The sequence below is a fragment of the Salmo salar genome, chromosome ssa03 (assembly GCF_905237065.1).
Source record: "Salmo salar chromosome ssa03, Ssal_v3.1, whole genome shotgun sequence".
Classification (NCBI taxonomy): Eukaryota; Metazoa; Chordata; class Actinopteri; order Salmoniformes; family Salmonidae; genus Salmo; species Salmo salar.
In genome coordinates this window covers 81,988,290-82,014,740 of record NC_059444.1, presented here as the reverse complement: position 1 = coordinate 82,014,740, position 26,451 = coordinate 81,988,290, and the positions used below count along the sequence as shown (strand labels likewise).

Below are 26,451 nucleotides of genomic sequence, written 5' to 3'. Positions count from 1 at the left end.
TGCCCAGTGCTCAGAGAGTACAGGTGATACCTTAAAACCCTTTATTTTCCGCCGCTGGTTACCACTGGTTTACATTAACAGCAGTCAGCGCTTCCACAAGGATGAGTCAACTAAGCATGGCGTTAGCTCTATTCACACACACACACACACACACACACACACACACACACACACACACACACACACACACACACACACACACACACACACACACACACACACACACACACACACACACACATTGCTAACTCTATTCATACACAAGCATGCATGCGCACACACACGAACACACACCACTGACACAAGCACGCACACACATACGGATGTAAGGACACACAGACAGATCTGGGTGTTGAGTTCAGTCCTCACACAATGTTTTGTTCTGGCAGAGCCCCTGATAACCATGGTTACGCCCCATCTCTGAAAAGACAGGAGCGAGAGAGGGAGGGAGGACAGGACAGAGGGGGGTTCACTCATCCCCATACAACCAGGCAGACTGCTGTTTCCTCTCCCTCTCTCTCTGGCTCTGCTTTGTGACAGTGCAGTGTGGAATACAGACTCAGAACATAGAGTAACAGACAAGTAGTGACGCTGAGTTTCAACACACATACAGTACTGGAGAGATATCAAGAGTGCTACATCACCATGCTCAGTCCAGTCATCCATCCATCTATACAATCAGTCTTTCAGTCGCTTCCTCTCTCACTTTCTCAGTCCCTCACTCACCTCCACACTCAGTCCCTCTCTTGTCCGTTCACTCAAATCAAATCAAATTTATTTATATAGCCCTTCGTACATCAGCTGATATCTCAAAGTGCTGTACATAAACCCAGCCTAAAACCCCAAACAGCAAGCAATGCATGTGAAAGAAGCACGGTGGCTAGGAAAAACTCCCTAGGAAAAACTCCCTAGAAAGGCCAAAAACCTAGGAAGAAACCTAGAGAGGAACCAGGCTATGAGGGGTGGCCAGTCCTCTTCTGGCTGTGCCGGGTGGAGATTATAACAGTACATGGTCAAGATGTTAAAATGTTCATAAATGACCAGCACGGTCAAATAATAATAATCATAGTAGTTGTCGAGGGTGCAACAAGCACGTCCGGTGAACAGGTCAGGGTTCCATAGCCGCAGGCAGAACAGTTGAAACTGGAGCAGCAGCACGGTTCCCTCACTCACTCATTCCCTCACTTACTTACTTACTCACTCAATCTGTCACAGATGGTTTCCACTCTGTGTAGGGGGACTGTCTGACAGGCTGGAGATGGTACACAGAGTACTGACAGAGACAACCACCCAAACACTCTCTTTCTCTTTCTCTTTCTCTTTCTCTTTCTCCCTCCCTCCCTCCCTCCCTCCCTCCCTCCCTCCCTCCCTCCCTCCCTCCCTCCCTCCCTCTCTCCCTCCCTCATATGAGTAATGTGAAGTAGAGCCACCCAGGCTTCCTTCCTCTATAGCAGAAAATAAACTTGAGTGTCTTCATCCCTCACGGTTGACAACTCCATTGTGTCCTCCTCCCAGAGTGCTAAGAACCTTGGCGTGACCCTGGACAACACCCTGTCGTTCTCCACTAACATCAAGGCGGTGACCCGATCCTGTAGGTTCATGCTCTACAACATTGGCAGAGTACGACCCTGCCTCACACAGGAAGCGGCGCAGGTCCTAATCTAGGCACTTGTCATCTCCCGTCTGGATTACTGCAACTCGCTGTTGGCTGGGCTCCCTGCCTGTGCCATTAAACCCCTACAACTCATCCAGAACGCCGCAGCCCGTCTGGTGTTCAACCTTCCCAAGTTCTCTCACGTCACCCCGCTCCTCCGCTCTCTCCACTGGCTTCCAGTTGAAGCTCGCATCCGCTACAAGACCATGGTGCTTGCCTACGGAGCTGTGAGGGGAACGGCACCTCCGTACCTTCAGGCTCTGATCAGGCCCTACACCCAAACAAGGGCACTGCGTTCATCCACCTCTGGCCTGCTCGCCCCCCTACCTCTGAGGAAGCACAGTTCCCGCTCAGCCCAGTCAAAACTGTTCGCTGCTCTGGCACCCCAATGGTGGAACAAGCTCCCTCACGACGCCAGGACAGCGGAGTCAATCACCACCTTCCGGAGACACCTGAAACCCCACCTCTTTAAGGAATACCTAGGATAGGATAAAGTAATCATTCTAACCCCCCCCCCTAAAAGATTTAGATGCACTATTGTAAAGTGGTTGTTCCACTGGATATCATAAGGTGAATGCACCAATTTGTAAGTCGCTCTGGATAAGAGCGTCTGCTAAATGACTTAAATGTAAATGTTTTATCTCTCTATATCCCTCTATTTATCTCTCTCTCTGCCCCCTCTCTGTATCAATCTATTTTTCTCTCTCTCTGCCCCCTCTCTATATCAATCTATTTATCTCTCTCTCTGCCCCCTCTCTATATCCCTCTATTTATCTCTCTCTCTGCCCCCTCTCTATATCCCTCTATTTATCTCTCTCTCTGCCCCCTCTCTATATCAATCTATTTCCCTCTCTCTGCCCCCTCTCTATATCAATCTATTTCCCTCTCTCTGCCCCCTCTCTATATCAATCTATTTCCCTCTCTCTGCCCCCTCTCTATATCAATCTATTTCCCTCTCTCTGCCCCCTCTCTATATCCCTCTATTTATCTCCCTCTCTGGCCCCTCTCTATATCAATCTATTTATCTCTCTCTCTGCCCCCTCTCTATATCAATCTATTTCTCTCTCTCTGCCCCCTCTCTATATCTGTCTATTTCCCTCTCTCTGCCCCCTCTCTATATCCGTCTATTTCCCTCTCTCTGCCCCCTCTCTATATCCATCTATTTCCCTCTCTCTGCCCCCTCTCTATATCCGTCTATTTCCCTCTCTCTGCCCCCTCTCTATATCAATCTATTTCTCTCTCTGCCCCCCTCTCTATATCCCTCTATTTATCTCTCTCTCTGGCCCCTCTCTATATCAATCTATTTATCTCTCTCTCTGCCCCCTCTCTATATCAATCTATTTCTCTCTCTCTGCCCCCTCTCTATATCCGTCTATTTCCCTCTCTCTGCCCCCTCTCTATATCCGTCTAATTCCCTCTCTCTGCCCTCTCTCTATATCTGTCTATTTCCCTCTCTCTGCCCCCTCTCTATATCAATCTATTTCCCTCTCTCTGCCCCCTCTCTATATCAATCTATTTCCCTCTCTCTGCCCCCTCTCTATATCAATCTATTTCTCTCTCTCTGCCCCCTCTCTATATCAATCTATTTCCCTCTCTCTGCCCCCTCTCTATATCAATCTATTTCTCTCTCTCTGCCCCCTCTCTATATCCCTCTATTTATCTCTCTCTCTGGCCCCTCTCTATATCAATCTATTTATCTCTCTCTCTGCCCCCTCTCTATATCAATCTATTTCTCTCTCTCTGCCCCCTCTCTATATCAGTCTATTTCCCTCTCTCTGCCCCCTCTCTATATCCGTCTATTTCCCTCTCTCTGCCCCCTCTCTATATCCATCTATTTCCCTCTCTCTGCCCCCTCTCTATATCCGTCTATTTCCCTCTCTCTGCCCCCTCTCTATATCAATCTATTTCTCTCTCTCTGCCCACCCTCTATATCCATCTATTTCTCTCTCTCTGCCCCCTCTCTATATCCGTCTATTTCCCTCTCTCTGCCCCCTCTCTATATCTGTCTATTTCCCTCTCTCTGCCCCCTCTCTATATCCGTCTATTTCCCTCTCTCTGCCCCCTCTCTATATCTGTCTATTTCCCTCTCTCTGCCCCCTCTCTATATCCGTCTATTTCCCTCTCTCTGCCCCCTCTCTATATCAATCTATTTCCCTCTCTCTGCCCCCTCTCTATATCCGTCTATTTCCCTCTCTCTGCCCTCTCTATATCAATCTATTTCCCTCTCTCTGCCCCCTCTCTATATCAATCTATTTCCCTCTCTCTGCCCTCTCTATATCAATCTATTTCCCTCTCTCTGCCCCCTCTCTATATCCGTCTAATTCCCTCTCTCTGCCCCCTCTCTATATCTGTCTATTTCCCTCTCTCTGCCCCCTCTCTATATCTGTCTATTTCCCTCTCTCTGCCCCCTCTCTATATCCATCTATTTCCCTCTCTCTGCCCCCTCTCTATATCCGTCTATTTCCCTCTCTCTGCCCCCTCTCTATATCAATCTATTTCTCTCTCTCTGCCCACCCTCTATATCCATCTATTTCTCTCTCTCTGCCCCCCTCTCTATATCCGTCTATTTCCCTCTCTCTGCCCCCTCTCTATATCTGTCTATTTCCCTCTCTCTGCCCCCTCTCTATATCCGTCTATTTCCCTCTCTCTGCCCCCCTCTCTATATCTGTCTATTTCCCTCTCTCTGCCCCCCTCTCTATATCCGTCTATTTCCCTCTCTCTGCCCCCCTCTCTATATCAATCTATTTCCCTCTCTCTGCTCCCCTCTCTATATCCGTCTATTTCCCTCTCTCTGCCCTCTCTATATCAATCTATTTCCCTCTCTCTGCCCCCTCTCTATATCAATCTATTTCCCTCTCTCTGCCCTCTCTATATCAATCTATTTCTCTCTCTCTGCCCCCTCTCTATATCCGTCTATTTCCCTCTCTCTGCCCCCTCTCTATATCTGTCTATTTCCCTCTCTCTGCCCCCTCTCTATATCTGTCTATTTCCCTCTCTCTGCCCCCTCTCTATATCCGTCTATTTCCCTCTCTCTGCCCCCTCTCTATATCAATCTATTTCTCTCTCTCTGCCCCCTCTCTATATCCGTCTATTTCCCTCTCTCTGCCCCCTCTCTATATCCGTCTAATTCCCTCTCTCTGCCCCCTCTCTATATCCGTCTATTTCCCTCTCTCTGCCCCCTCTCTATATCCGTCTATTTCCCTCTCTCTGCCCCCTCTCTATATCAATCTATTTCCCCTCTCTCTGCCCCCCTCTCTATATCCGTCTATTTCCCTCTCTCTGCCCCCTCTCTATATCTGTCTATTTCCCTCTCTCTGCCCCCTCTCTATATCTGTCTATTTCCCTCTCTCTGCCCCCTCTCTATATCCGTCTATTTCCCTCTCTCTGCCCCCTCTCTATATCCGTCTATTTCCCTCTCTCTGCCCCCTCTCTATATCCGTCTATTTCCCTCTCTCTGCCCCCTCTCTATATCTGTCTATTTCCCTCTCTCTGCCCACCCTCTATATCAATCTATTTCCCTCTCTCTGCCCCCTCTCTTGCTCTCCCTTAGCTGCCACTCCTCTCTCTATTTCTCTCTCTCCATCCGTCTTTGTCTTTCGCTCCCTTTGCCCTCTATCTCTCTGTTTCTCCTCCTCTGCCTCTCTCTCTCTGTAGCCATTTCTGTCCTCCCCTCAGTTGAAATCTTCTATTTATGTTGAATCTGCTCCCCCTCCCCTGCTGTAAAGAGAGCAGCATTCTCATCTTTCTGCCACATTTGAAGATGGGATGTGAACCATGTGCCTTACCCCCTCCCTGGCACTCTCTCTCTCTTCCTCCCTCTCAACACCCAACCACACGGTACTGCAAATCCCCTTCCTTACCCTACATCCCTCTCTTTCTTCACTCACTCGCACTACCTCCCTCTTCCCTTTCTCAGCTCTCTCCCTCCATGTCTCCCTCTTTCACCCAACACCCGAGCATATGGTACAGCAAAACCCCTGCCTTACCCCACATCTCTCTCTACCTTCCTCACCCTTTCCTTTCCCCTCTCATGCTCTTCCTGCGCTCTATACCTCCTTCTCTCCCTCTTTCTCACGTCTCCCCTCGCTCTGTTTGATTTTCTTCTACCCCTCTATCTCTCCCTCTCTCTTATGTAATGGGGAAGGAGGGATCCAGAATCCAGCTACTGCCAGTTCTGATGCACTGTCTGCCTGCTTAGACATCCTGATCCTCCTCACAGTTACAGACAGGGAGGCAAGAGCTGCAGCTGAGGGCTCTATGGTACACAGTATTGTTATGTGTGAATAACAATGACTACTGTTCCCACAATGCATCTCATTCTCTTTACCTCTGCACACTGACTATTTCTTATCCTAAATGTTTAGTGTATGTATGTAAAGATAAGTGTGTGTCAATGTATAATGCAGTGTCAAAACACACACAGTGCATTCAGAATGTATTCAGACCCCTTGACTTATTCCACATTTTGTTATGTTATTGCCTTATTCTAAAATGGATAAAATACATGTTTTTCCTCATCAATCTACACACAATACCCCATAATGACAAAATGAAAACAGGTTTTTAGAAATACCTTATTTACATAAGTATTCAGACCCTTTGCTATGAGACACGCAATTAAGCTCAAGTGCATCCTGTTCTATTGATCATCCTTGAGATGTTTCTACAACTTGATTGGAGTTCACCTGTTGTAAATTCAATTGATTAGACATGATTTGGAAAGGCACACACCTGTCTATATAAGGTCCCACAGTTGACAGAGCATGTCAGAGCAAAAACCAAGCCATGAGGTTGAAGGAATTGTCCGTAGAGCTCTGAGACAGGATTGTGTCAAGGCACAGATCTGGGGAAGGGTACCAAAAAAATTCTACAGCATTGAAGGTCCCCAAGAACACAGTGGCCTCCATCATTCTTAAATGGAATAAGTTTGGAACCACCAAGACTCTTCCTAAAGCTGGCAATAGGGGGACAAGGGCCTTGGTCAGGGAGGTGACCAAGAACCTGATGGTCACTCTGACAGAGCTCCAGAGTTCCTCTGTGGAGATGGGAGAACCTTCCAGAAGGAGAACCATCTCTGCAGCACTCCACCAATCAGGCCTTTATGGTAGAGTGGCCAGACGGGAGCCACTCCTCAGTAAAAGGCACATGACAGCCAGCTTGGCACCTAAAGACTCTCAAACCATGAGAATCAAGGTCTGATGAAACCAAGATTTAAACATGGCACCAGCCCTACGGTGAAGCATGTTGGTGGCAGCATCAAGCTGTGGGGATGTTTTTCAGAGGAAGGGACTGGGAGTCTAGTCAGGATCGAAGGAAAGATGAACGGAGCAAAGTACAGAGAGATCCTTGATGAAAACCTGCTCCAGAGCGCTCAGGACCTCAGACTGGGACGAAGGTTCACCTTCCATCAGGACAACAACCCTAAGCACACAGCCAAGACAAGGCAAGAGCGGCTTCAGGACAAGTCTCTGAATGTCCTTGAGTTTCCCAGCCAGAGCCCGGACTTGAACCCGATCGAACATCTCTGGAGAGACCTGTAAATATCTTTGCAGCGTCGCTCCCCATCCAACCTGACAGCTTGAGAGGATTTGCAGAGAAGAATGGGAGAAACTCCCCCAAATAGAGGTGTGCCAAGCTAGTAGCGTCATAACCAAGAAGAGTCGAGGCTGTAATCACTGCTAAGGGTCCTTCAACAAAGTACTGAGTAAAGGGTCTGAGTACTTATGTAAATGTGATTTTTCAGTTTTTTGTATTTTTATAAATTTGCTCCGAAAAAATGCTTTGTCATTATGGGGTATTGTGTGTAGATTGATGAGGGGGGAAAAAACATTTTAATCAATTTTAGAATAAGGCAAAATGTGGAAAAAGTCAAGGGGTCTGAATACTTTCCGAATGCACTGTATACACTTAGGCTTTGTTTAGACAGCTCAATTTGGATATTTTTTTCCCACTAATTCTTTTTTTGACCAATCACATCAGATCTTTTCACATCAGGTCTTTTTCAGAGCTGGTTTGATTGATCAGCTCTAAAACAAAACTGGGCTGCCTGTGTAAACACAGCCTTACTATCTTACTCCCCAATAGCTCTCACTGCACACTGGTTCTATGCACCATTTACACACCAATGTGTCATTTACATACATAGTATACAACTTCACATCAATGTTACAAAATGCTACACTACAATTAATAGCAACACATTGCAACTGCATTTATAAGGCCTATACATAATGCAATTGCTCATGGCTACAACAGCAAGAACAGTCTTCAGTTCCTCAAGTCAAAGACTGAAACCTACAGAGCAATCCTCTACAATTATCGTCCTCTACAATTACCCTAGACAGTGCACCACCAGATGCTGTGTAATTACCATAACCATAATTGGGTAGATGATTACATTTTCTGACTAGGATCTCTCTCAACTCACTCTCCTCTCCTCAGTCTTTTAGCAATTTTGTCATTCATTCGATATGGATAGCGATGATAAATAATCGATTTTGTGTGTTTGTTTGTGGAGGGGGGGTGTGCGTATGTGCATGCGTTTAGATGTGTGTATATATATATATATATATATATATATATATATATATATGGTGTGTGTGTGTGTGTGTGTGTGTGTGTGTGTGTGTGTGTGTGTGTGTGTGTTTCTAAAAACCTGTTTTTACTTTGTCATTATAGGTTATTATGTGTAGATTGATGAGGAAATGTTTTTATTTAATCCATTTAAGAATAAGGCTGTAATGTAACAAAATGTGGAAAAAGTCAAGGGGTCTGAATACTTTCTGAATGCTCTGTATATGTGTGTGTATATGTGTGTGTATATGTGTGTGTAAATGTGTGTGTGCACATGCATGTGTGGGTGTCCTAAACCTAGCCCGTGCAGGGCTCCAGATGTGGAGATAGACAGATGTTGTTGGGGTCAGCAGGTCACTTCCGGTAGATGGACCAAAGCTTGCCTCACATCTGCCTGTTCTGTTCCATGCCACATTAGTCATCATGTCGTAAGGTAGCCATAATAATTCATTACTAATTAGCCTTCCTGAAGTACTGTCGCCACCGACCAATGCTGTAATGTTGTCTACAAAATCGGGGAGGGGACTTTGGATCTCTCTCTGTCTGTTCGTTCGTACATTAGTCACACGCGATATCTCAGACAGCACTGGCCAGATTTTGACGAAACTTGGGTGAACGATGTGTCTTGCCATAGAGATTCGGCATTTACTAAATTACACTGATTGGCCCAAGGCGGGAGCTATAGTAATTAACTGAAATGAATTGTCCCAAGGGGAGGGACGCTGCATCATTTGTCGGGGACAACATGTTTACGTAAATTGATTAATTTATTGAATATTTTTGCGGATCAGCAGCAGTACTGTAATGAAGGTGCTTCATTAGGAACAAGATACTGTTGTTAGCATTGCATCGACCATGAAAGTTGGTAACTAATCGCCATATTGGATGACACTTAAAAATACTTTTTTGTATGATTATCTCTCAATGCATTTAAAGGCATTGGACTTGTGCAAGCATGGCTGGACCAAGTTTCAAAAATATTCCTTGACCTGTCTATTTCTTTTGAATCCATGAGGGGGAGTTTACGAGTGTACACTTCGGGAAAAGTGGAAGAATCACAACGCAGCCAGAGCCCAAGGGCAAATGAAGGGGTCAGAGGAGAGATGGAGAGGTCAGGGAAGGATGTGGACCTTGGGGCCTTTAATCTCTTCAGACGAGATGCTAGACTGGCAGGTTGGCAGGACTCCATACTACATCATCTGACTCTTTTTAAAGACCTGTTTTCTAGACTGGCTAGTTGTCAGGAGTCCATACTAGCTCTTTTTATACCTGTTTTCTAGACTGGCAAGTTGGCAGGACTCCATACCAGCTCTTTTTATACCTGTTTTCTAGACTGGCAAGTTGGCAGGACTCCATACCAGCTCTTTTTATACCTGTTTTCTAGACTGGCAAGTTGGCAGGACTCCATACTAGCTCTTTTTATACCTGTTTTCTAGACTGGCAAGTTGGCAGGACTCCATACTAGCTCTTTTTATACCTGTTTTCTAGACTGGCAAGTTGGCAGGACTCCATACTAGCTCTTTTTATACCTGTTTTCTAGACTGGCAAGTTGGCAGGACTCCATACTAGCTCTTTTTATACCTGTTTTCTAGACTGGCAAGTTGGCAGGACTCCATACTAGCTCTTTTTATACCTGTTTTCTAGACTGGCAAGTTGGCAGGACTCCATACTAGCTCTTTTTATACCTGTTTTCTAGACTGGCAAGTTGGCAGGACTCCATACTAGCTCTTTTTATACCTGTTTTCTAGACTGGCAAGTTGGCAGGACTCCATAACAGCTCTTTTTATACCTGTTTTCTAGACTGGCAAGTTGGCAGGACTCCATAACAGCTCTTTTTATACCTGTTTTCTAGACTGGCAAGTTGGCAGGACTCCATACTAGCTCTTTTTATACCTGTTTTCTGGACTGGCTGGTTGGCAGGACTCCATACTAGCTCTTTTTTATACCTGTTTTCTGGACTGGCAAGTTGGCAGGACTCCATACTAGCTCTTTTTATACCTGTTTTCTAGACTGGCAAGTTGGCAGGACTCCATACTAGCTCTTTTTATACCTGTTTTCTGGACTGGCAAGTTGGCAGGACTCCATACTAGCTCTTTTTATACCTGTTTTCTGGACTGGCAAGTTGGCAGGACTCCATACTAGCTCTTTTTATACCTGTTTTCTGGACTGGCAAGTTGGCAGGACTCCATACTAGCTCTTTTTATACCTGTTTTCTAGACTGGCAAGTTGGCAGGACTCCATACTAGCTCTTTTTATACCTGTTTTCTGGACTGGCTGGTTGGCAGGACTCCATACTAGCTCTTTTTATACCTGTTTTCTGGACTGGCAAGTTGGCAGGACTCCATACTAGCTCTTTTTATACCTGTTTTCTAGACTGGCAAGTTGGCAGGACTCCATACTAGCTCTTTTTATACCTGTTTTCTGGACTGGCAAGTTGGCAGGACTCCATACTAGCTCTTTTTATACCTGTTTTCTAGACTGGCAAGTTGGCAGGACTCCATACTAGCTCTTTTTATACCTGTTTTCTGGACTGGCAAGTTGGCAGGACTCCATACTACCTCTTTTTAAAGACCTATTTTCTTTCCTCCATCTCACAATAACACCATGTTCCTTCACTGACGTCATCGGTCTTCCACAGCTGTGTGTCAGATAAATGGAGGGAGTGACAGAGAATAAGATAGAGAAAGACTGAGGTAGAGAGAGGGTTGTGGCAATGAGAGAGAGAAAGAACGAGATGGAGATAAATAAATAAAGACTATGCCAGAGAGAGGGAGAGATGGAGATAAATACATAAAGACTATGCCTGAGAGACAGAGAGATACATAAATAAAGACTATGCCAGAGAGACAGAGAAAGATAAATAAATAAAGACTATGACAGAGAGACAGAGAGAGATAAATAAATAAAGACTATGACAGAGAGACAGAGAGAGATAAATAAATAAAGCCTATGCCAGAGAGACAGAGAGAGATAAATAAATAAACTATGCCAGAGAGACAGAGAGAGATAAATAAATAAAGACTATGCCAGAGAGACAGAGAGAGATTAATAAATAAAGACTATGCCAGAGAGACAGAGAGAGATTGAATGGAGTGATTGAAGAGAGACTGTCCTCCCTGAGGTCTGGTGTGTCAGTGCAAACAGCCTGCCAGGCAGACAGAAAGGCATCCATCCAGCCAGCCAGCCAGCTAGACTGACTGGCCACGCAGACTGGCTGATAATCAGACAGACAGACTGAAAATCAGACAGACAGACTGATGATCAGACAGACAGACAGACAGACAGACAGACAGACAGGCAGGCAGGCAGGCAGACAGACAGACAGACAGACAGACAGACAGACAGACAGACAGACAGACAGACAGACAGACAGACAGACAGACAGACAGACAGACAGACAGACAGACAGACAGACAGACAGACAGACAGACAGACAGACGATCATACAGACAGAGAGAGACAGTTCTGTGCCTCCCTCCATGGTCCCCAGACCTCTCCAGGCATCCCAGGCCTGGATAATTAGGCCTCATTAACATGTGACTGAGTCTCACAGCGTGACCATATGCTAATTGACTTGGCAATTAAGTCAGATTTTTTTATGATCAGAGAGAGTCAGAGAGCATGTCTGGGTTACATGATAATGATCAGAGAGAGAGTCAGAGAGCTTGACTGGGTTACATGATAATGATCAGAGAGGGAGTCAGAGAGCATGTCTGGGTTACATGATAATGATCAGAGAGAGAGTCAGAGAGCATGTCTGGGTTACATGATACTGATCAGAGAGAGAGTCAGAGAGCATGTCTGGGTTACATGATAGTGATCAGATAGAGAGTCAGAGAGCATGACTGGGTTACATGATAGTGATCAGAGAGAGAGTCAGAGAGCATGTCTGGGTTACATGATAATGATCAGAGAGAGAGTCAGAGAGCATGTCTGGGTTACATGGTAATGATCAGAGAGAGAGAGAGTCAGTGAGCATGTCTGGGTTACATGATACTGATCAGAGAGAGAGTCAGAGAGCATGTCTGGGTTACATGATAGTGATCAGATAGAGAGTCAGAGAGCATGACTGGGTTACATGATAGTGATCAGAGAGAGAGTCAGAGAGCATGTCTGGGTTACATGATACTGATCAGAGAGAGAGTCAGAGAGCATGTCTGGGTTACATGATACTGATCAGAGAGAGAGTCAGAGAGCATGTCTGGGTTACATGATAGTGATCAGATAGAGAGTCAGAGAGCATGACTGGGTTACATGATAGTGATCAGAGAGAGAGTCAGAGAGCATGTCTGGGTTACATGATAATGATCAGAGAGAGAGTCAGAGAGCATGTCTGGGTTACATGGTAATGATCAGAGAGAGAGAGAGAGAGTCAGTGAGCATGTCTGGGTTACATGATAATGATCAGAGAGAGAGTCAGAGAGCATGTCTGGGTTACATGATAATGATCAGAGAGAGAGAGTCAGAGAGCATGACTGGGTTACATGATAGTGATCAGAGAGAGAGTCAGAGAGCATGGCTGGGTTACATGATAATGATCAGAGAGAGAGAGTCAGAGAGCATGTCTGGGTTACATGATAATGATCAGAGAGAGAGTCAGAGAGCGTGTCTGGGTTACATGATAATGATCAGAGAGAGAGAGTCAGAGAGCATGACTGGGTTACATGATAGTGATCAGAGAGAGAGTCAGAGAGCATGTCTGGGTTACATGATAATGATCAGAGAGAGAGTCAGAGAGCATGTCTGGGTTACATGATAATTATCAGAGAGAGAGAGTCAGAGAGCATGACTGGGTTACATGATAATGATCAGAGAGAGAGTCAGAGCATGTCTGGGTTACATGATAGTGATCAGAGAGAGAGTCAGAGAGCATGACTGGGTTACATGATAATGATCAGAGAGAGAGTCAGAGAGCATGTCTGGGTTACATGATAATGATCAGCGAGTCAGAGAGCATGTCTGGGTTACATGATACTGATCAGAGAGAGAGTCAGAGAGCATGTCTGGGTTACATGATACTGATCAGAGAGAGAGTCAGAGAGCATGTCTGGGTTACATGATAATGATCAGAGAGAGAGTCAGAGAGCATGTCTGGGTTACATGATAATGATCAGCGAGTCAGAGAGCATGTCTGGGTTACATGGTAATGATCAGATAGAGAGTCAGAGAGCATGACTGGGTTACATGATAGTGATCAGAGAGAGAGTCAGAGAGCATGTCTGGGTTACATGATAATGATCAGAGAGAGAATCAGAGAGCGTGTCTGGGTTACATGATGACGATCAGAGAGAGAGAGAGAGAGAGAGTCAGTGAGCATGTCTGGGTTACATGATAATGATCAGAGAGAGAGTCAGAGAGCATGTCTGGGTTACATGATAATGATCAGAGAGAGAGTCAGAGAGCATGTCTGGGTTACATGATAATGATCAGAGAGAGAGTCAGAGAGCATGTCTGGGTTACATGATAATGATCAGAGAGAGAGTCAGAGAGCATGTCTGGGTTACATGATAATGATCAGAGAGAGAGAGTCAGAGAGCATGACTGGGTTACATGATAGTGATCAGAGAGAGAGTCAGAGAGCATGTCTGGGTTACATGATAATGAGCAGAGAGAGAGAGTCAGAGAGCATGTCTGGGTTACATGATCATTATCAGAGAGAGAGAGTCAGAGAGCATGACTGGGTTACATGATAATGATCAGAGAGAGAGTCAGAGAGCATGTCTGGGTTACATGATAATGATCAGAGAGAGAGTCAGAGAGCATGTCTGGGTTACATGATAATGATCAGAGAGAGAAAGTGTCAGAGAGCATGTCTGGGTTACATGATAATGATCAGAGAGAGAGTCAGAGAGCATGTCTGGGTTACATGATAATTATCAGAGAGAGAGTCAGAGAGCATGACTGGGTTACATGATAATGATCAGAGAGAGAGTCAGAGAGCATGTCTGGGTTACATGATAGTGATCAGAGAGAGAGTCAGAGAGCATGACTGGGTTACATGATAATGATCAGAGAGAGAGTCAGAGAGCATGTCTGGGTTACATGATAATGATCAGCGAGTCAGAGAGCATGTCTGGGTTACATGATACTGATCAGAGAGAGAGTCAGAGAGCATGTCTGGGTTACATGATACTGATCAGAGTGAGAGTCAGAGAGCATGTCTGGGTTACATGATAATGATCAGAGAGAGAGTCAGAGAGCATGTCTGGGTTACATGATAATGATCAGCGAGTCAGAGAGCATGTCTGGGTTACATGGTAATGATCAGATAGAGTCAGAGAGCATGACTGGGTTACATGATAGTGATCAGAGAGAGAGTCAGAGAGCATGTCTGGGTTACATGATAATGATCAGAGAGAGAATCAGAGAGCGTGTCTGGGTTACATGATGACGATCAGAGAGAGAGAGAGAGAGAGTCAGTGAGCATGTCTGGGTTACATGATAATGATCAGAGAGAGAGTCAGAGAGCATGTCTGGGTTACATGATAATGATCAGAGAGAGAGTCAGTGAGCATGTCTGGGTTACATGATAATGATCAGAGAGAGAGTCAGAGAGCATGTCTGGGTTACATGATAATGATCAGAGAGAGAGTCAGAGAGCATGTCTGGGTTACATGATAATGATCAGAGAGAGAGAGTCAGAGAGCATGACTGGGTTACATGATAGTGATCAGAGAGAGAGTCAGAGAGCATGTCTGGGTTACATGATAATGATCAGAGAGAGAGTCAGAGAGCATGTCTGGGTTACATGATAATTATCAGAGAGAGAGAGTCAGAGAGCATGTCTGGGTTACATGATAATGATCAGAGAGAGAGATCAGAGAGCATGACTGGGTTACATGATAATGATCAGAGAGAGAGTCAGAGAGCATGTCTGGGTTACATGATAATGATCAGAGAGAGAGTCAGAGAGCATGTCTGGGTTACATGATAATGATCAGAGAGAGAAAGTGTCAGAGAGCATGTCTGGGTTACATGATAATGATCAGAGAGAGAGTCAGAGAGCATGTCTGGGTTACATGATAATGATCACAAGAAGAATTAGTGGGGTGGGTTGGGCTGGGGAGTGGAATGGAGAGAAGATGAGAGAAGAGGAACAGAGAGCAGGATGTGCGGAGGAAGCTGTAGCGTGGAAGGGATTGTTGTGTGATCGTTGTGTGATGAGTCAAGCTGTTGCCTCTGAGCACAGACACACGTACACACGAGGAAACTTAGGCGTTGATGAAGATATGACATGCTCATACGTTCTCTCTCTCTTTCTCTGTCACACACACACAGCTCTACCAGATATACACATGGTTGGCATAAGGTACATATGGTTGATAGAGGAAGGCCAGAGGGTAAAACATCAGGTGTTAGAGGTGTGTGACACCAAAGACAGGACCTCAGATTAATATTGCATGTTTGTATGTAGTCTACTTGTCCTTTGCAGTTCATGTCCAGCATACACAATTAGAAAAAAGGGTTCCAAAAGGGTTCTTCAGTTGTCCCCATAGGGGAACCCTTTTTGGTTCCAGGTAGAACTATTTTGGGTTCCATGTAGAACCCTCTGTGGAAAGGGTTTAACATGGAACCAAAAGGGTTCTATCTGGAATCATTATTGGGGACTGCCGCAGAAGCGTTTAAGGTTCTAGATAGCACCTTTTTTCTAAGACTGTAATTGCCCCTTGTAGGATAAACAAAGTAGGCATTTTGAATGGAATTTATACCGTCCCTGATCTGTTTCATTAAGTACATTCTAGAACACAGAACACACTCAGAGACACCCATGGGCTTTCTAACCACGTACAATTAGGGATGGGCGATATATGAAATTCATTTTAATTGATGTTTTTGCCCGATATTTCAAATGCCTGTATCGCAAGAATCTAGTTTTTACTGTTTACATTTTTTTCAGAGCTTATTCTCACGTTGTCTTTTTGGTCTTGTCTCCTTCTCTCCTTTTGCTGTGACTCTGCACCTTACCGTTTACACACATGCCAAGCCCCTCCTCCACCCACTGAGCCCCTCCCCCACTCAGAGCCCCTCCCCCACCCACCGAGCCCCTCCCCCCACACCAAGCCCCTCCCCCACTCACAGAGCCTCTCCCCCACACACAAAGCCCCTCCCCCACACACACAGCCCCTCCCCCCCACACAGAGCCCCTCCCCCACACACAGAGCCCCTCCCCCACCCTCCGAGCCCCTCCCCCACCCACCAAGCCCCTCCCCACACAGAGCCCCTGCCCCACCAACCTCCCCCTCCCCCCACACAGAACCCCTCCCCCACCCACCGAGCCCCTCCCCCCACACATAGCCCCTCCCCCCACACAGAGCCCCTCCCCACCCACATCCCCACTCCCCCACACAGAGCCCCTGCCCCACCAACCGAGCCCCTCCCCCACACCGAGCCCCTCCCCCACCCACCGAGCTCCTCCCCCCCACACAGAGCCCCTCCCCCCCCACATCCCCCTCCCCCCACACAGAGCCCCTCCCCCACTCACCGAGCCCCTCCCCCCCACACAGAGCCCCTCCCCCACCCACCGAGCTCCTCCCCCCACACAGAGCCCCTGCCACTCACTACTACAAAGATGAGAGTTCAAAGATGAGGGCTCTTTGACAAGCGGTTTCAACCGGCTATTTACATTTCAAATCTGGTCCAACAGAATGGGTCATAACATGGACACTGAAAGACAGAGACATTATTTTACTGGAATAGAGGAGAAGTTAACCTTTCTAACCATACCCTTTTTATGTCTCAAAGAGCAGACACTACCAAAACAGGAGTATCAATTTTAAGTTACATTTTTAAGTTTAGTTTAATTTATTTGCACAAAGAAAACAAGTGATAAACAACAATACAGGTAAAAATAATAATAATAACAAGACGGTTTGCAGGTGTGGTTGGAAGCTTAAAGGGCTTATATGAAAACCACACCAGAAAAATACTAGATACAATACATAAGTACAAAAATAAAAAGGGTTTGTTAAAACAGATAATAAAACCTACTAATATATAATGCCATGAACATTGATTCTGGAAAATTCATGCTCAGTTTGTCTAGCGTGGTGCCACATACCACTAGCAGCATTTTAGCCAAAGACTATAAGCGTCAAACATAATTATATAAGGAATTGGCAACTCGTTCTCATTCTGAGAAATAAGGTAGGTCACTTGATTTCAACATTTGAACAAAGTGGACAGGCTAACATGCTGCTCAAACAGTTGGAGACGGACAGAAGGGTGTGTTCATAGCAATTCAACTGTTCTACCTTGTTAGCAAGCAAATAGACACGTTGGCTCAACTTGAAATGTAAATATTATCTGGCTACTCACTAACACGTGGGCTTGGGCTTGAGAGATTGTTTCTGAGTACTGAGTTCATTTTCTATAATGCCTGCTGCAAGAAGTTCACTACAAGCATTTCGCCACACTTGCATTAACATCTGCTAACCATGTGTATGTGACCAATACAATTTGATTTGATTAGAAGTTAGTCATTATTAGTTCATGTGCATTATGCATGGTTCTGGTTCTGGTTCCATTTGGAACAAAAAGGGCACTTTCATAGACAGACTTGAATGTCAAATCAGTGATTATTGTAAAAAAGCAGGTTTAACTAAAAGCAGGTTAAATAATTAACTTATTAGTGGGTCTTATGGTTGTGGAAGGCTTATATTTAGTGTAGGTATAACTTCACAAGCCCTGAATTCATTAGATTATTGCAGACTGTTTGAAATGCAGTGTGTTTGACCTTTAATTGTATAACAAAGCTAATTTATGTTTTATTTATATATATATATATATATATATATATATATATATATATATATATTGATTTTTAAAAAATCAAATATATTGTGAATTGCCCATAAGTTAAAATAAATAAATAAATATAGATGTGATTTTTAGGCCATTTCGCCCAGCGCTACATACAATCATCAACATGACTACACCACAGCTCCAGAGAGACCAAGTACGGGTAGGTAGACCAAACAACTCTCTTGTCTGACACCATTCACTCCCTGCCGATGACACAACAATGTTCAAGGCAAGGAAGGGCATGTCCTGTACATGTATGTAGGAAGAATTCCTCTCCCATGTTCCAGAGCAAAGTTACATTGATTCAGTTGTTATGACCTAGTAATAAGCGCATCATCATTGATGTATGAACGGTCAGCAGTGGTCACTTACCCAGTATAGTAGAATCGTAGCCCTGGTTAGGTCAATGTTCTGGCTAGAGGCCAAAAATACTCTGGTCCTAAGGGTTGCTGGCCTTGCCTTTAACTCTTTCACTGACCAAGTCCCTGCTTTAGGCAGATACCTATTTAGAGAATTTAATTTTTACAGGCTCAGTCCCCCCCCTTAAACAATACTGACCACATGGGAGGGTCCGCAGGGGTTTCCAGAAAGGATTGTTAGTGGGGGGACCCGGGCCCACCCATTGTTAGGTTGGCGGGGGTGATCTCAATTCCTAAATAAAGAATATAATCTCACCTTCCAAATATAGAGAAGGGAGGGTGTTTTAGGATGAGAGAACATCAGTGTTTCCCCTAAGATTTTGTTCAGCAGCTGAGGTTTCTCAGATGATCTGATGTTTTAACTCTGGTGGGGGTTTTTCAGTGGCTGCAAGATTTGCAGCATATAGGGGAAACACAGAACATCCATGGATATGATTGGAAATGTGATTTTAAATGAAATCCCAAAATGGTGTCAACCACCATGGAGACCATGCTGCTCATATTATGCACTGTGAGCTGTGACATCAATGGCAGAGCACAGCAGAGGCATCATTCATGTACAATGACTGGGTTGTATTCTGATGTATTCTGATGTAAACAGTATTGCCGTTTACCCTCACTCAAGCTTAGATGTTGTTCTTGATGTTATGCTTGGTCAAGTGGCAGGTGGTCCTTTTCATCAATTACCCTTGAGGTCAAGGCCACACACTAAGGTGTAGCCCCGAGCATCCCATTGGTTCCTGCATGAAATGTGGGTGAAGGAAACTGTCTACCGGTGTACAGCTAGCTACCATTGTCTCCCCCACCCCTTCACCCCAAAGCTAGCTACCATTGTTGCCCCACCCCTTCACCACAAAGCTAGCTACCATTGTCGCCCCCACCCCTTCTTCTGTGGGGTTTATTGGTGTTTGACATCCAACGTTATTGTGCATTACTGCCACCTACTGTACTGGAATGCCCCCGCCTCTCTTAGTTTAAAAATTGACCAATATCAGTATAATGAGGGGTTCCTGCACATGCAGGAATGCCCACCACATGCAGGAACGCCCCGAATTGCGGCAGCAATTGCACTCTTCTCAATGACAGAGCCTTCCCAACAACGTGCCCAACGACAAATACCAGACCACCGGGCAAGTCTACACATTAGAACCCCGCATCTGGTGCAGCCACATCACCAGCACTCACACAAGACTGTCAAGGGGGCAACTTCCACCCCTGTGAATGACGAATCCTACAATAGCCAGTGTCCAGTTTAACCACCGACACCGCACTAGGTGATGAATTCGAAGCATCAATAGTGTCGTGCTAAAACTACCAATTGGCCATTGACAATGATTATATCACGTTCACAGAAAACCATGCACGTATACCAATCGAATCTCTCTCTTGAATCACTCCCGTCCCTCTCTCGTTGATATCGATCGATACTCGAGGGGAAATCGAGGGAACGTACCTTGAGCGACGTAAACAAATCCGATGGAAACGATTGCAGAATGCACGTGTCACTTGTATAGCGGGGTGTATTGGAAAAAGTCACGTTTTAGGGTTGAAGCCCTCCTGCTTCGTTTGCGTTTACACTCTCCACCCACATTCCCACGGCTGTGGATCAGCTCTGCGGCCCCGACCGAATTATTCAACCCTCTCCTGGGTTAGGAACCAGAGAGAGAAAACTCTGTATTCAACCCTCTCCCGGGTTAGGAACCAGACAGAGAACACCCTGTATTCAACCGTACTCGTTCTCTTCTGGTAACGGTCCCGATTTGACACGCCAGCAGGGAGACGCACTCGGAATGGCAGAATTGGGTTACAGTTGTCGTTTCTCCTAAATCCTTTGTTCAACGGTGCGTTTCCCCAACGAACCCCCTTTTGTGATGAATAAATTAGGAATAATCTAAATAAATAAAAGACATGAATGCAACTTTAATATCCCCGCTGTTCACAAAATATCGTGCGTTAAATACAGACGGATTCCCTGTCACTGTTGCGCACCTTTACACTGTTCACTGACCGGGTCGAGACTCAGCTCTCCCTGCTGCACATCTCCCGACTGACTGCATCAACTTGTATGACAGTTTGGAGCTCTGCATAACATGCGTCATTTTAATCCCTCTTTGAACAGCCAGCGAACATGACAGCTCTACGTGGAGCAACGGGAGAAACCACTATCTACTCACTTCACTGCACTCCGTCCTCCCTCTCTCTCTCTCTATCTCTCTCACTCTCTCCAGTCCGCTTCTGCTCTGTAGGCAGTCCTATCTGCTCCCCTCCAATAAATTGGTGTGTTGACCGCGGGTTTGCCCGTCAATTCCTCTTTGGCACCACGTCCATACACCTTTCACCCAAAACGGTGTATTGGCCGGCGATTCAGTACACTCTATTTCGGATTAAAATTGAAATTATAATCCATGGTTCATTTACGGTTCTTGGTATCAAGTTCTTCCCTTCCACATTCGGTCTGTGGTTGGTTCGGAGCTATGAATATAACGGTGTTGTGATGCTGGTTTCTCCTTCTGCTTGAACACGCGCGTCCTCAGCCCTTCGATTCGATCTATTCAGGGAGGCGTGAAGTGAGTGACACATAACCCGCCCCGTGCCAGACCTGCGCAGCCTACTATGAGCGCAATCAGCCCACTATGATTGGGGGGTGATTTGTTGTTGTTACCCCTCTACACTGCCTGAAATTGTATCCAACTGCTTCTGCTCGGGGTATTGCCTCTTCACCGATATCCCACGAAACCAGCGGGTTAGTCGGATACCGCTGCTCTGCTTCGGAGGACAATTTGAGTGACAGTCACATTGATTTCTGTCCAGAGAGTCGCGCCGTCGTAATCCTCGTAATCACAGTCTATCTGTCAATATCACCATGCCATTGCCACACAGACAGAAGATAATAGAGAAACGCTGCCTTCGTCAAAGCATGGAGCCTTTGTTGTCTGCTCTATTGTTCCAATGGGATTGTATTTGGAGTATTAGTACAGGAAACTCTTTGGCCGTCCTGACCTGGCCCCAGGCCAAATTCTTTAGCATGACCATGGAGGTGATGGACATAATGACAACACAGACACAGATCTGACACACTGACATACACACACTTAGACACCTAAATGCACACACACAACCACACACACACCATTAACATGTGCATTGCATGTTAAACAAATGCTCAGAGCTATAACACACTTGAACTCTATGTGCAAACTCATATAGGTTACATACAGATGCAATGCATTCTCTCTCTCGCTGATTGATGTGACAATAGAGTGACCTCATTGTGTGAATGAGGCAGCCATGTGCATCACACACACACACAGACACACACACACACACACACACATGAGTATGCACATTGAGGCAGTCATATGGCGCTGTGGCTGAAGACGGCCTACAGGTGCAGTCTGGGAGAGTGATAGGAGGGAGGGAGGGTGGGGGGGGGGTAATAGGGGCGAGAGGTGACCGTTTCAGGGGCTCACTGCAGCCTGAGGAGAAAAGGAGTACTCTCAGATTACAGACGTTACCCTCAGTTAAATGTCACTCATATTCATTACCATCATCTGGGGTGTATTCATTAGGCACCAAACGGAAGAAAATGGACTGAAACAGAGAGGCACTATCTGGACTTGTCCAATAAGATACATTCCTTTAGATTTTCTGTTGCAAAACATTTTAAAACTTAAGGCACTTAACCTTAATTTGCTCCAGGGGCGCCTTACTACTACAGTATGGCTGACCCTGTAAAACAACACATTTCACTGCACCAATCCGATGTATGTGACAATAATTATAAAATATATATAATAATAATATAAAATAAATAAATATGACCCCCTTTGTTATAGCGTTCCCTCCCAGTCAAATTACTTAAACAATATCAAATATAATATACATTGATGGTACAAAGCATTAGGAACACCTGCTCTTTCCATGACACACTGACCAGGAGAATCCAGGTGAAAGCTATGATCCTTTATTGATGTCACTTGTTAAATCCACTTCAATCAGTGTAGATGAAGGGGAGAAGACAGGTTAAAGAAAGATCTTTTAGCCTTGAGACAATTGAGACATGGATTGTGTATGTGTACCATTCAAAGGGTGAATGGTCAAGACAAAATATTGAAGTGCCTTTGAATGGGGTATGATAGTAGGTGCCAAGCGCACCGGTTTGAGTGTGTCAAGAACTGCATTGGAGCATTGGAGTCAATATGGGCCTTGGAGTCAATATGGGCCAGCATCCCTGTGGAATGCTTTCGACACCTTGTAGAGTCCAATCCGGATGAATTGAGGCTGTTCTGAGGGGAAAATGGGTTGCAACTCAATATTAGGAAGGTGTTCCTAATGTTTTGTACACTCACTGTATTATTTAATCACTTCAACATTGCAAATTAGTATGACTATAAGTCATATAGATACAGATATTGCTCAGTGTAAGAAGAGGTTGTGTAATACTGTAAAATTCTATGTGGTTCTAGGAAGTGCATGGTGCAGCAGCGTCTCGCAGGTTAGGTGTCCATATGGCGCCCTGCATTAGGTGATTAAAGGTGTTAGAGTCAACAAGCTCTCACAGTCTCTCGTCAGAATTAGACATTCATCCATTACCACTTTAAGAATCATTCTTTTTTTAGGCTTTGCCAATGCATTGATATTTAAATTATTATTACATTCTAAAATATGTGAGAATAATGTGGACATTGCCTGACTAAATAGATTAGACGCAGGCAATTTATAAATTGTCTGGCTGGACTGATGAGACAGTGGATTGCGCAGTGAGATGGAACAACGTCATAGCTTTAGCCAGTGGTAAATTGTGGATTATACAACAGGTGAGGCTAATCCTGAATGCTGATTGGTTAAAACCGCAATCCAGCTGGTGTCTATTCGCCAAGTTACCACCTTAAAATGCCTATTTCCTCTGACTGCGCAATCCATTGCCTCATCAGCCCAGCCAGGCAATTTATAAACTTGATCTCCACTATAAAAAGCATCTAGACATTATCTCAGGTGAAATTGCGTCTCATTAGCTCATTGTTATGGATGTATCCAAATAAATGTCACTAGAAAACAGCTTAAATGAATGGAAATGCAGCTACTTTGTTGTTATTCTGGCTGCACTGTTTGACATGACAAAGTTAGCCGTAGTTGGCTAGCTAGCAAACAAGGGATAAGAACTTTGCCAGCCAGTATGGTAATAGAACATTTAGAACAAACAACTAGGTCACATCCATAGATACAGAACAAAAAGACCTAACAACACCCGTGCCAGTATATCCTCCAAACTGGCATTATCACTTAAAGAGACACCGGCTGGAATGCGGTTTTAACCAATCAGCGGCCAGGATCAGACCCACACGTTGTATATCTTAACGAAATAAGGGCCGACGCAGTGGTTCTAGGCGGAGCCCCACCTGCCCTAAATGACTGGTTGCCATTAACTTCAAAGAATGAACTCCGCGCTGTGGCTGGGGCTCAGCTCTGCCTCGTCCCGCTGCGTCGGCCATTATTTGAGCCCCACATTTTTAACACAAAATCTATATATTCAAAAAAAATTGGGGGGGGCTTGCCTGTTTTGCATGTTATTTTGGCATTAATACTTGTCACATATCAGTTTGCAAACAATGTAAAAAAAAAATATATAATTGAGTTAATTAAGCCGCATACAAACATGGTCTCTGTTTTGTTTTCTTGAGTAAGGCAGCTCCAAAATGCAGGTGTGTCAGCCTAGCTCAGTGCTTTCTGTGGTGGTGGGGCAGCCAGCTGAAAATACGGAGCAGCGCGCCGTGATTGGCTCAGTGTTCTGTCACTCATAGGGACACTACGTCACCGCCAAGTCTAAGGGTAGACTTGGGTATGCTGCCATAGAGTTACGTTAGAAGTGCCCATCCAAGAATGTTCAAGGTCATTGGCCACAGATAAAATTACATCAAATCATGTTATATGTACAGTAGCTTTGATTGGACTGATCATGTGAACATGATTCTTTCAAAATCTTAGCTAGCAGTCATGATCATGAATCAAGTTGACAATCTATTGGCAAATCATTTTTAATCCTTGTCATATGAAGAGAAATAATGCAGAGAAATTATAGATAAAACGTATCAGTGCTCATCGGCCATTGGACATTACTCAACAAGTTGGAAATCGCAAATTCCACAATGAGTGGTTTGTAAGGAATCAGTGACAGTAGCTAAATGTAAGCATTGCAAAGCAATCACTAGCCTGCTATTCAGTGGAGTGGCTGTGCGGTCCCAAATCTGTGATTAAGGGGCTATTTTCCAAGTTTAAAATGATAAACATTCAACATTGGCCATGCTGTCAATGAAGCATGATTTGTGCCATGCTGAAAACAACTGTTAACTCAGAACTGCGAAAACTTGACTTCAGTGAGTTCAAGACAATTGGGAAGTCAGGAATAAATGAGCTCCGACTGGGAAAATACGTTTTGAATGGTCATCCAACTCAGAAATGTAAATCCGGCCTCTTTCTAGAGCACGACCTGAAGATCAATGATGTCATCATGATTGAACCTTGTTTTTTTCAGAATTCCCAGTTGTTTTGAAAGCACCATAAATCCAGAGAATGCCAGAATTTGTTGACAAAATGTTCCCACGAAGGACCGCCGCACCACCTTCCTGTTCAAGTGAGCACAGCACAACAAGGTCAGTCCAAAAATGTATTGTATTCTGCTGCATAAATGATGTAATATGCCAGGGAGATATGTATACCGTAGCTAAGAAAGTAATACTAAGTGTAAGTTGTGTAGTAAGATGTTAGTAGCCCATGTGCCTCACCCTAATAATTTGGTCTATTTACCCCTCTTAATTTCGCCGACTGTTCTGACTTGGTGGTGCACATGTAGCCAATAACCTGTTTTAGATAAATGTAATCATCAAATATTGTAAGAGCTTTCGTTGTCTGTTTATATTCCTCCTTTATTTATCCTACGGTTCTGACTTAAGTGTACAGGGAGAACACTGTAAGAATGGCTCATGCTCTGAATTCTGTCGCTGTACATAATGGCGCCGAAGGAGATGGCTGCCATTTTACGGTCTCCTAACCAATTGCGCTATTGTGTGAGTTTTTTTCGCTTTGTTTGTAACTTATTTTGTACATAATGTTTCTGCAACTGTCTCTTATGACCGAAAAGAGCGCCTAGATATCAGGACAGCGATTACTCACCTCTTACTGGATGAAGAGTTTTTCTCTAACGAGTCGGACTCGAAGGATTTACTTCAGACATCCGACAAGGCCCAAATCCCTGTGATTCGCATGAGAAAGAGACGGAGATATCGGGGACGTAGGGTGGTGTAACTTGTAAGGATCTGACAGCGAGTGGGTAATCTGCCTCTACCATCAGTCCTATTAGCCAACGTACAGTCATCGGATAACAAAATAGACGAACTACGATCACGAGTATCCTACCAACGGAACATTAAAAACTGTAATATCTTATGTTTCACTGAGTCGTGGCTGAACGACGACATGAATAACATACAGCTGGCGTGTTTTATACTGCATCGGCAAGGTAGAGCAGCCGCCTCCAGTAAGACAAGGGGTGGCGGATTGTAAACAACATATTTGTAAACAACAGCTAATGCACAAAATCTAATAGTAAGGAATTCTCAAGGTTTTGCTCGCCTGAGGTAGAGTATCTCATAATAAACTGTAGACCACACTATTAACCAAGAGAGTTTTCATCTACATTATTTGTAGCTGTCTATTTACCATCACAAACCGATGCTGGCACTAAGACCGCACTCAATGAACTGTATACGGCCATAAGCAAACAGGAAAACACTCATCCAGAGGCGGTGCTCCTAGTGGCCGGGGACTTTAATGCAGGGAAACTTAAATCCGTTTTACCTCATTTCTACCAGCATGTTAAATGTGCAACCAGAGGAAAAAAACTCTAGACCACCTTTACTCCACACACATAGACGCATACAAAGCTCTCCCTCGCCCTCCATTTGGCAAATCTGACCATAATTCTATCCTCCTGATTCCTGCTTACCA

General features: G+C 44.8%; 1 protein-coding gene across 4 annotated transcripts in view; it reads right to left on the bottom strand.

Moving 5' to 3' along the window:
• The window catches only part of LOC106601752 (G-protein coupled receptor family C group 5 member B-like), a 43,986-nt gene extending 22,791 nt beyond the window's left edge, over positions 1-21,195 (bottom strand). The window contains exon 1 of one of the 4 annotated variants that reach the window (XM_045715607.1): positions 20,437-21,195. The gene's annotated coding sequence lies outside the window, so the exon portion shown is untranslated. Of the gene's footprint in view, positions 1-19,900 lie in introns of all 4 variants that reach the window. The other 3 variants (XM_045715608.1, XM_045715606.1, XM_045715609.1) reach the window with 3 other exon arrangements.
• Positions 21,196-26,451: the final 5,256 nt, after the last annotated feature.